Here is a 12,065-nt window from a genome sequence, read left to right as displayed (position 1 = left end):
GTATGTTGCAAATATTGCAAAGGGTCGGCCTAAGTAGTTGGGACATACTAACACTGAAAATTATTCATTGCTCATCTAAAATTAACATTTCTCTAGCTATCCTATATTTTATCTGGCAATCTTCTCAATTTCTCTTCCTGAGTAACTGGAACTGGGTAGAGCCTTTTCATACAATCGCCCAATGCCTGTAAAGCAGATTCACGCGCTACCACCATGAGTGGCAAAAGAAGTGACCTTCAGTTTTTCTTCTGTCTTTTTATCTGTCAATCTTGCCAGTGGTCTTTCCATCTGGGCAAGCACATTCTGACGAGCCCGTACCAGGGCTACTCTTCCATGCATTCGTTCCTCCCCTGACTTCCCTTCACCCCGTGCTCCTTATGATTATCTCCGCATCACATGGACAGGCAAGTTATTTCTGCCTCTTTGCAGATGTCGTGATCCTGCTGCTTCCTCTGTGTTATAATTGCCTCTGTCTGAAGACCCCCCTCTCTAATTTCCTCTGGAGTATCCAGATCTGCTGATGGAGACATTTCCGTGTCCTGCTCTGACTCTCCACCGGATGGCCGCCTGTTTTCTAAGTACCCGTCAGACGCTTCTTCTTTTGCCTGAGCCAGGTCAGCCTACCGGGAGAATCCATCACTGTCCCAAGGAGCCTGCTCAGGCGGACTCTCTGCACCGACAGCCCCTTTCTCTCCCTCCGCCTGCGTCGCAGCTTCTATTGTGCTGGTCCTTTGACTGAAGGGAGTATCCTCACAGAAGACTGGGTCTTCCGGACATTTCTTAAATTGTAAAATAAGGAAAGTATACAGCTTAGGGGAACTTTTAGGCATTCTGAATGAATTTCTAATTTGAAAATCTGTAGTGTATCTCAGAGAAATATTTCAAGTATTTTTGATGTTGCAAATGGCAATTTACAAGAAAACTTACCACTTAGAATTCCTTATGGTCATCCCTATGGAAATGGAGGCACATTTGTCTCACACAGCATTGAAAGGGTCTATGTTTACACACCTAAAGTTTCCTTAACGAGGTTTCCTACAGGCAAGGACCATCATTTCAGGGACTTTTTTCATCAACCTCACAAATAATCGTGTTACCACAAGTGAGGTGGAAAGTTCTTACCCTCTGATGGATTAACATTTATATAAATTACATTTTTAGGTCTGTGGAACTAAATAAAAAAGGTCTCTACTTAATGATTGGAATTCCTCACTTCTAAATCACTGTGATTTGTGATTTGCTCTTCTTTTTCTTTAAGTTTTATTTATTTATTTTAGAGTTGGGGGGAATGCAGAGGGAGAGGGAGCATCTTAAGCAGACTCCCTGCTGAATGCAGAGCTGGACATGTGGCTCAATCCCACAACCCTGAGACCTGAGCCCCTCAACTGATTGCACCACCCTGGTGCCCCTGTGATCTGTCCTTCTTGATACAGTTGATGTAGAGATGGAAGAATTGTTTATGCACCCAGAGGACTGGGATGTTGGGGTACTTTTCTTAGTCCTTCCACAAATGCTTAACCGCAAATGAGTGCCATTTTTCTTAACTGTACAGTGTTTTATTTTGTCCATCTGTCAAGTAAAAAAACTTACTGACCTGCCTACTTAATGTGCACAAGGAGGAAATGGTAAAAATGGTATTTATTTTAAGTTTAATTAGGCATTGTTACTATTATTATAAAGATGTTTTTATTCCTTTCATGATAATGCATTTAGAATGTATATCCAACTTTGAAAGGGATTAAAATATATCCTTTTCCCCTTCAATTCTTGGCCTCACCCACATCATCAAGCCCTCTGGAGGTTAACGGCAATTACCTGTTACAAATGCTCCCATGGTTTATAAAGTTCTTCCACACTTAGCACAAGATCCATATGTCATCCAAATATACAGACAACATATTGTATGAAATACTGTAAAGCCTGAACTGTCATAACAATGAGACCCAATGTGGCTTAGATAAAGCCAAATCCCTGAGGAGAGTATTTCAAAATGGCAGTGGGTCTGCTTCTCTCCATCACTTGGGGACAGAAGTAGCTTCCAATGTGATTGCACTGGAGTCCCAGGGAGGGAGCTTCTCCCTTTCCAAATGGTCAAAGCTAGAAATCATGCATTTCCATATTTCCATGTTTCAGGGATCAGAAAAGGGAAGGGGGATATGTAGAAGCCATGCTCAATGTCTTCAGGCCCAGAACGGGAAGTAGCAGGTGTCATTTCTGCTCACATGGCCATACGTAAAGGAGCAGAGAAATGTGATTAGCTGGCCATTGGCTACTCATCTGACATGGTGCCCCTGCGGAATAAAGGGGGACATCTCGGTCCCGAATCATGAGAATCAGAGAAATTAAGCAATGTGCTTTGACTCCAAAAGCTTGTTTTTTTTTTTTTTTTTCTTCTTCCTCATTTTGTCTGCATATAAATCCTACTAATAAGGCTTGGCTCTAATTCTATACCTTTTGTAAATTCTTGGATAATTATTTCATTTGAAAGTGAATCCACTGAATCATGTCTGTTCTTTAATGTTTGGCATTTCTCATTCTGATTTCAGTATTGGCTTCCTTTTCCTGAGAGATATCCTTCTTCAATTGGACTCTAACCACCTAAAACAGAGAAACCTGATTGCCTAGATTCATATTGTATATTTTGAGGCTTCTATTGTGTGTTTCACATGGTAAACATTAATTTTAAAAAGCAGCTAGCAGTCAGTGGTTGTATTTGTGAATCTGTTGTCATGAAATACATGCTTGTGACTGTCAGAAAAAAAGGAGCAAAGAATGGGGTCTGGTGGGTCTTTGAGATGCAAACACACACACACGCACACACACACACACACACACACGTGCGTGCATTCTGTTTCAAACAGTTGTCATTTCTTCATTCTAGTTGTGCTGGATGGAAGTCCCCTGTTATGGGTTGAATTCTCCCAAATTCATATGCTGAAGTCTTAACCCCTAGTACCTGGAAATGTAACCATATTTGGATAAAGCGTCTTGGCAGATGATCAAATTAGGATGAGGTCTCAAGGGCAGGCTTGACTGTGTCATAAGAAGGACAACTGTGGACCCAGAGATACGAGAGGGGAGACAGTGTGAAGATGCGGGAAGGGGATGGCCATCTTCTGGCCAGGGAGAGAGGTTTGCACAGACTCTCTCTTCCAGCTTAAAGAAGGAGCCAGCTGGGCCCATGCCTTGTTCTTAGATTCTCATCTCCAGAAGTATTAGAGAATGAATTCCTGCTAAGCCACTCCATTAAGGTACTTGTTGTAACAGCCCCAGGAGGCTAACCCATCCCCATCCATAACGTCCACACATTCTTGAGTGTTCTGTAGAAAAGAACCCACTCCCCTCACGTGCAGCTGCCCTACAGGCGAGTGTGACCACAAGCTCGGAACTGTGCCACATAACAGAGAACCCCTCGGGCAGAACATCCTGCTTCTACATGTCACTAATTATGTTATTTTTGTTTGTTAATTTTCCTGGGTAATGTTCCTTATATGTACGCTAAACCCAGTGGATTAGGTCCTTTTTATCATAATGGTCCCTTTCTGGCCACATATGGAGTGTTTCCTTTTTAAATTGTTTTCCTATTAGTGGTATTGCCTTGGCAAATTAAATAGGAAGAATATAATTACACTCTTTCAAGATTCTAATTCCTCTGAGCCTGCTGAAGCTTTTTTTTCCTGAGATTTGTGAAAAGTTTGTCTCCCTTTCAAGATTCTCTTTTTAAGCCATAAATAAATGGACATTTATAGAGCTAAATGCTCTGCCGTGTATTTCTGCAAAATGAGAGGACTTCCTCCCTCACATGATTAAATACTGTTTCACAACTTGTAAGGTTGGAGCAAAACGAGTCTTGAGCTTCCCGATCTTGTCCCCTTAATGAAACCATATATTGCTTTCCTCTAATAAAAATATTTATTCCTCATAATGATAGCTAAAGACAGATCCTATAGCTTTAAAAATTACAATAAATTATCCATGTACTATTCATCATACAGTTTGATGTAGATTCCCCAAATCATAAAAATGCATATCTTTAATTAATGACATTATTTCCTCAAAGCTCCCAAACCAATTCTGAACTGCTGGCTGCACTAAAGGTTGGCTCAATGAACTACTTGTCCATTTGAGTTTTCTTCCATTTACATCATTACTGAAATTTTATAGGGGAGAAAGCTGAGGCTCAAGGTTCAGGTTTCTTTCTTTCTTTCTTTCTTCTTTCTTTCTTTCTTTCTTTCTTTCTTTCTTTCTTTCTTTCTTTCTTTCTTTCTTTCTTTCTTTCTTTCTTTCCTTTCTTTCTTTCCTTTCTTTCTTTCCTTCTCGTACGTGATGTGCATTTGCTCACTGCTAGTAGGTTTAGGGTCCTACAGCTCCGGGCATGAGACTCGGTGGCAGACACATATAAGTTGCTGTGGGTTTGTGCAAGATAACTTCCCAGATCCTCAGATCCTTCGCATGGATGCCAGGACTAAATGAGGTTAATGATAAAACCAGTCAGCACACCACACCGCTCCAGGGAGTGTTAGCAATTATCACCGACATCATCTGCTTTTCCTCGTCCTTGCCATGACGAAAGTCAAAGACAAAGCTTGCCCTTGACCATTTCAAGCATCATGCTTAAACTGCAATATTTTCTTGGTGCCCTTTTTCTGGTAAAGTTGTCAGGTTAATTCCCAGAGTTAATCAGGCTGGAGGAGTGTTTGGTGAGGTTCCCACAGTCTAGCACCTCGGTGAGGATGGTAATATGGTCCAACAAAAAACTGATTTCCCCCAAGATTTCCCAAGTACTTTCTGACAGAGAGGAAGCAAGAAAATGTTTTTTTTTTTTCTCTGTTTTTCCACTGGAGGAATCCCTTCTGTGAATCACTCCTCCTGTTGCTTCTCCCTTTCAAACTTCTTTCCAAAATAGGATAGGTAGAATTTCCTCACACAAATTATTTTACCTTAGGACTGAACAAAATTATTTTCTTAGCAATAAACCTAGGATTTGCATTTAGGGGTGGGGAGAAGACAAGAAATCCTTAGTAAAATGTCAAAGGATACCACGTGCTGCTTGTAACCCTATCCTGCCACACAACAAATTGTTAGAAATCCCTTCCAATGGGAATATGGGTCTCACCACAGTGATCTTATTTCGACCAAAGTTGAGCAGATGTGCTGAGAATAGCACAAGAAATAAGTCATTTGAGAATATGCATAAATCTTCCTGAACGTCCACTGCCTCTCAATAAGGTAGGTGCCATGTTTTTCCTAGATCAAACTGCAATAATTTTTGTCTCCCTGATGTGCAAATCACATTATTTAAAATACTACTTGAAAGAAAATATTTTAACTTTAGTGATTCTAGTAGTAAAATAATTAGAATCAAAATGTCAGGTCAAAAATTGAGGAAGAAGTGTGCAGACATTATAACCAAGTTAGACATTTTGAGAGTCACTTGGGATGACTGTTACTTTTGTTTTTATCTACTTTTTCTCTATTTTTCTTAAGCTTTAAGTCTAGAGAATTTTTTTAAATCAGGTGTCTTGGGTTAAAACTGACATCCAATAAATGCACCATGTTTAGTGACAGTTCAGGGAATTTTAACAAATCATGGGTGACCACCACCAAACTCAAGACATAGAAGGATCCCAGCACCCTCCCAATTTCCACCCGTTCCCTTGTCCTTGAGTGTTCCCCACCTCCAGCCCCTTGCAAAGTCTGATCTGCCCCCCCAACCCCAAGCATGGCTCTTTTCAAAAATGTTTTGTGAACAGAATCATACAGTATGGAGCCTTTTGAGTTTGGCTTTAGCACAGCACATGCGATACCCATCCATTTGTGTAGGGGGTCAGCCGTCCTTCTGCTCATGAATGAGAGGTATTGCATCTTGTATTTGATTCTTTATTCACAGAAGACATTTGGGTTGTTTCCAGTATTTTAAAATTATGAAGAACAATGCCATAAATATGTATGTACTGATTTTTGTGTGAGCATACTTTTTCCTTTCTCTGGAGTAAATACCTCAGAGTGCTCTCATTGGCCATGATGACAAGTGTATGTCTAAATTTATAAGCAACCGCCAAACTGTTTTCCAGATTGGCAGTACCATTTTGCATTCCCATCACCAACGAGTGAGGATTCCAGTTGTTCCACACCCTCATCAGGACTATGTTAAGGTGTGTTTCTTTTATTTTTTAATTTTAGCCTCCTAATAGGTGTGCAGGGTATATCATTGAGGTTTTAGCTTGTAATTTCCTAATGGATGAGGCCAGTCATCCTTTTATGTGCTTTATGCCGTCTGTGCACTTTCATTTGTGAAATGTCTGCTCAAATCATTAACCCATTTTTAAGTGTTTTTTTCCCTTAATTATGCAGTTTTGAGAGATCATTATATACTCTGGATTTAAGTCCTTTATCAAATATGTTTTTTGCCAATATTGTGTCATAGGCTGTGGTTGGACTCGTCATTTTCTTAACAGGGTTTTTCGAAGGGTGATGGTTTTTAGTTCTTATGACATTCAGTTTGTCAATTTTTACTTTTAGCGATTGTCCTTTTAGTGTCCAATCTAAGAAATCTTCTATTCCAGGATTACAAAGGTTTTTCTTCTAAGTTATCTTTTGGAAATTTTCTAACTTGAGGTTTTATATTTAATTCTATGAACTATTTTGAATTATTTCTATTTTCTAGTATAAAGGTATAGGTGGAGGTTTTCTTTTCCTCTATAAATGTCCAGTTGTTCCAGCTCTGTTTGTGAAAGAGATTATCCCATTTCCATTGAATTATATATGTACCTTTGTCAGAAGGCAATTAGCCATGCACATGCGGGTCTATCAAGACCCTCCATTCTGTCCCACTGATCTCTGTGTCTAAGCTTGAGCTGATATCATACTCTCGTTATTACTGTAGCTTTATAATAATTCCTGAAAACAAGCAGTGTCCGTCCTGCAACTCAGTTCTTCTTTTTTTCAAAGTCATTTTAGGTATTTGAGTTCCTTTGCTTTTCCAAATAACTTTTTAAAAAATATTTTATTTATTTATTTGAGATAGAGAGGGTGTAAGAACACCTGCATGTGCAAGTGGAGGGAGGGGCAGAGGGAAAGGAACAAACAGACTCTGCCCTGAGCGTGGAGCCTGACACGGGGCTTGATCTCACAACCCTGAGATCACGACCTGAACCAAAACCAAGAGCCAGATACTCAACCAACTGAGCCACACGGGCTCCCCTCCAAATAACTGTTATAAACAGCTTGCCTACTGTGACAATTGGAAATTCTTCTAGGATGTTTGTTGGGATCTTAATGGGTCTGGACTTCGGTTTGGGGATCACTGACATCTCGACAGCACTGGGTCTTCTAATCTATGAAGATACACTGTCTCTCCACTTGTCTAGGTATTCTCGGATTTTTCTCATCACTGCTTTGTAACTTTTCGTATATAGATCTTGTGCCTATTTTGTTAGATAACACTATATATAAGTATACCTAAGGATAATTTTTTTCTGAACATTCTTTTCTTGGTTCTGAGTTGATATCGTACTTCTTAAGTGGGAAAGCACTCTCCATAAATGTCTCAGGATCTCTTCATTTTATCAGCCCGTGGCAGAGAAAATATTTTAAAGTACATGGAGAAATAGAAATGAAGGTGCATTTGTATTTTACCTCATGAATTGTGCTCAGTCAGCATACTGACTATGCTGCACCAGGAGGTTTATAAATGTATTTTTAAATAATAAAAGCTTGCCTTTGAAATATTTACTATATGTGTACCAAGTGCCTATTTTTGACTGGGTGACATTTTAGAAAGTTATAGAGTAGAATGGCAACTTCCTGAACCAAGGTGTTGAGAGTGGAGGTGGGATCCTGTGTTCCTAATTTTTCCATCTACCTACCTGTATAGTTCCTGTTCAGAGCACGATCCTGTGGATTGAGGTTTGTTCTTACCTGAAAACTGCCCTCCTTCATGGCTTGGCTGCCTGTGCTAGCACAGGTGTGAAGAGACACCACCATGGTGCAAAATGGTTGAGCATACGTACAAGAGTGTCCCCGGCATGGAGGAACCATGGACAATGGAGCAATTCTGAGATATTTGAGGGGGCTTGCTCTCACGTTTCTTATGGATTTGCTAAGAAAGTAATAGAAATTGTCAGTCTTTTCGACAATCATTATGCATATAACTACTTAAAAAATCAATACAAAATGATGCTGGTAACTGCTTAAATTGCTCATGATAACACTTCAGAGCTACACAATTTAACTGAAAAAAGAAATAAACTACACTTAGTAGAAATAATGACCCAAATCATGTAGTGCATGATGGCAGAAGTTATGGTAAATACCCGATATGAATATATAACAAATACATATATAGAATTTTACCATCAAATTCACTCAGGCATAAATCTCTAGAAAAATGTGTTTCAGAAAAAGGAACTAAAATGGAAAAACTCAGACATGTTTTCATTGTGCATCACAGGTAAAGCATGAAATGATTAGATTTTACTGTCATTGACTTTGAAAAATACTTGCTAAACAAAAATCTGTCAGTTTTCTGTTACCCAAATCGAAGTCCTGCTCCCAAGCTCTTGCTTGATGGGTGGCAGGGAGCTGACAGGTGCATTCTTTTTTTTTTTTAGATTTTATTTATTTATTTGTCAGAGAGAGAGCACAAGCAGGGGGCGCAGCAGGCAGGGGGAGAAGCAGGCTCTCTGCTGAGCAAGGAGTCCCATGCTTGATCCCAGAACCCTGGGGTCATGACCTGAGCCAAAGGCAGACACTTAACCGACTGAGTCACCCAGGCGTCCCTGACAAGTGCATTCCGATGGTGCCTGGGGGGTGGGGGGTGTCAGGGCACAGAGCGGAGGCCTCCAGAGGAAGACGAAGTCTAACTCAGTGGATCAAAGGGGACACAGGTGGGGCGGCAGTAAGCCCTGGTCTACACAGGTGGATGAGTCAGCAAGGAGAAAGAGGACTCTTTTGTCTGTATTACCATAAATTTACTCAGCATCAGTAACCACTCCATGCAGGCTCCTTTGCTGATATAAATTCATTCATGCCATGGTCAGAGAATGGAATTTTCATGAAACATATCAAATGTGGGGAACTGAGTCAGGAACTGAATTTCTGGTAAGAGTTCTCTTTTTTAGAACTATCAAAGGTAGAATGGAGAACTTCTTATCACAGTCTGTACTCGATGTTCCTTGATACCAGGCTGGTTGCTGATGGCTTAGATTTCCTAAATTGCTTATGGATTTCCAGTGGCTTGGCTCGGCATAACTTGCTGTTGTAGTTCAAGGAAAGGAAAATTTGAATTTCAGACTTTACAGCTGTGCTCAGACGAGTGCTCCTGGGCTTGGCTCTGGGTTGACCTAGTCTAAGTCCATATTTGGGATCATCTTCAAGAATCAATGTTACACCGAGATTGCAAAATAGATTCTACTTAATTTGTCCAATACATCTCCTTGTTCTGGGACATAGTTGTCAGAGTAGGCCTTAAAATGCTTGCAAATAGGAAACCAACAAGCAAACAATCCATGAATATATTTTCAGACTCTGAAACCAACAAAACACCAGTGCCCTTCGGTGGCTGTGCTATTTTAATGCTCCGAGGATTACAGAGAAGAGGTATTGGTATTTTTAATTCTGAAAAATACTGTGCAATTGCTAGTCATATAACAAAGAGAAAAAAATATTCTTTTATGTCCATGTGGGTTGGAGAATACAGAAAAGCTTCCTTTAGGAAAACCATAAACTTGCTGTGGTGGGGAGAAGAACATATGATAAGATGCCGACATTTTTTTTTTTTTTTTTTTTAAGTAATGGGTTCTGTAGATTTCTCAAGAAGAGAAAGATCACCATAAACTGGTATCTTCAGGAAGGACTTCTGAGAGGAAGAGAAAAGTAACACACAGTTTTGATGTTTCTTGGGATCTTGGTCAGGCAGAAGCATTGAGGAGAGAGAACTCAGCAAACAAGGGAGAAATGATTCACTGGTGATGCCCTGGGAAGGAGTGAGCATTTACTCAGTTCAATAAAAGTTGTATTGAGTCTCTCTTGTATCGCAGGTTCTACCCTGTGTGTTAGGGAAACAATACTGAATGAGCCTTAAAACTTTGTCCCTGGGGAGCCTATTTTCCAGTGGGGAAAGAGAGAAACAAGTTAACAGTAATATGAATGTTGCCTAAATGTTATGGTAGGGATAAGGGCAGATGATCTAGCAAAACATCTAGCTGTACTGTCATCACACAAACCTTGGAGGAGAGCATCTCTAAGGAGACATCTCAAGGGTGGTTGAGAATGACACAGAGGGTGGTGTTTCAGGCAAAGGGGAAAAAATATGTGAAGGCCTTGTCCCCAGCAGGTAAGGAATAATCCTGAAACTTGAAGAAGTTCACAACAGCTAGAGCTTAGGGGTGAGTAATGAAGAGCAAATGACTTTGAGCACCCGGATTAAACCTCACTAAGACATTTGGGCCACGTTTTCACAGCAAGATCAGATCTGCACCTTGGAAACACCGCCCTGGTGGAGGGTGGAGTAGCTATATCTGTATTCGGAGAGATGAAGGAACGTCAACAATAGGAACAAAGGCCATACAGCAGGGGTTCACACTAGAGATGGCAGAGAGACAGCAAATGTGTGAACAGCGCACATAGAGATTCTAGGGATACTTGAGAATGGAAAAAAGGAATCAAGTATGACACCTGATTTCTGGCTTGGACTTGGGGATTGATGTTTGCATCATTTACTATTTGGGCAAAAAATCGTTAAGCATCTTGGAAACTATATTGTTCATCAAACATCTAAATCAAGCAGCACATTTACATATATTTCCACAAACAATTTGAGTTCATGCTTTGGGAGTATCAAACTACAGAGTTTCAAACAATCTCGTAACTAGCGAGGAAAGCACGTTGCCCCCCGTCTTCCCCCTTCCGGGAAGTTGGTATGATGCACAAGTAATGTGAAATTCAAACTATGGCAGTTACATATTTAATTGTGGACATTGTTGGAAGGGTTATAAGTAGGCCATTGCCAAAGTAGAGAAAAGTAATAAGGAAATGATCATGGTATCTCCCCTGCCAGGTAAGTATGAAAAGTAATAAGGAAATGAACAGGAATGGTGGCCAAGGGAACAGAAAGCATGCAAAGGCAGACAGAAGAGAGTAAGATATGTTTTCTGACCTGCTACATCATAAAAAAATATTAGTTTTTGGGGCACCTGGGTAGCTCGGTTGTTAAGTGTCTGCCTTCAGTTCGGGTCGTGATCCCAGGGTCCTGAAATGGACCCCACATTGGGCTCTCTGCTCAGCTGGAAGCCTGCTTCTCCCTCTTCCACTCCCCCTGCTTGGGTTCCCTCTCTCACTGTGTCTCCCTCTGTCAAATAAATAAATAAAAATCTTTAATAAAAAGTATTAGCTTTCCCTAGGAATTCTTCTTGGATAAGAGCAAGCAAAATAAAATCAAGTAGGCCGCAATGAGAACAAAGTGAGCAGTGTCCTCCCTGATGCAGGATTCTAACGATCTCTAGCATGGGATTGTCAGCAATGAGTTAAAACCCCAGTGAGCTGTGTAATAGCTCTGGCCTTCTAAGAACGTCCAGATCTAGGATCTCAGGGTGTAATGCCATATTTAAAAAAAAAAAAATGGCACGGAATTAGCGATGGTCCCATCCTGAAACTGCCTGCACCCTGAGTTAGAGTACCTAAATGCCCTTCCTATGGAAAAGATTCTTTGCGATCCGTGGGTGTTTCTACTGGAAAACCCACATGGGTAGGCATTTGTTTGTTTGTCTTTGTAGACGGTGTGTTTAACCAGGCATCTATTTCCTGGTCTAGATCTATTACCTGGTGTAGGTATTGCTTCTACAGCTCACACTACACACATCAGACTCACTGACATGATTTTTGGCCTATTTTAGTGATTCTCTTTCAATCACATTTAAATAGTCAAGCATTCCTTATTTTGATACAACTTTTTTTTATTTGTGGATGAATACTTCTCCATAAGTAGCAGAAAACTTGGATTTTGAGTTTGTGGGGCACAGACACAGCAATTTCTGGCTGAGTTGCATGATTCCCTAGGGCAATGA

Source organism: Callorhinus ursinus, unplaced genomic scaffold (genome assembly GCF_003265705.2).
Source record: "Callorhinus ursinus isolate GAN/ISIS: 27379988/994484 unplaced genomic scaffold, GSC_fseal_2.0 scaffold10, whole genome shotgun sequence".
Classification (NCBI taxonomy): Eukaryota; Metazoa; Chordata; class Mammalia; order Carnivora; family Otariidae; genus Callorhinus; species Callorhinus ursinus.
This window is presented reverse-complemented; position numbering follows the sequence as displayed.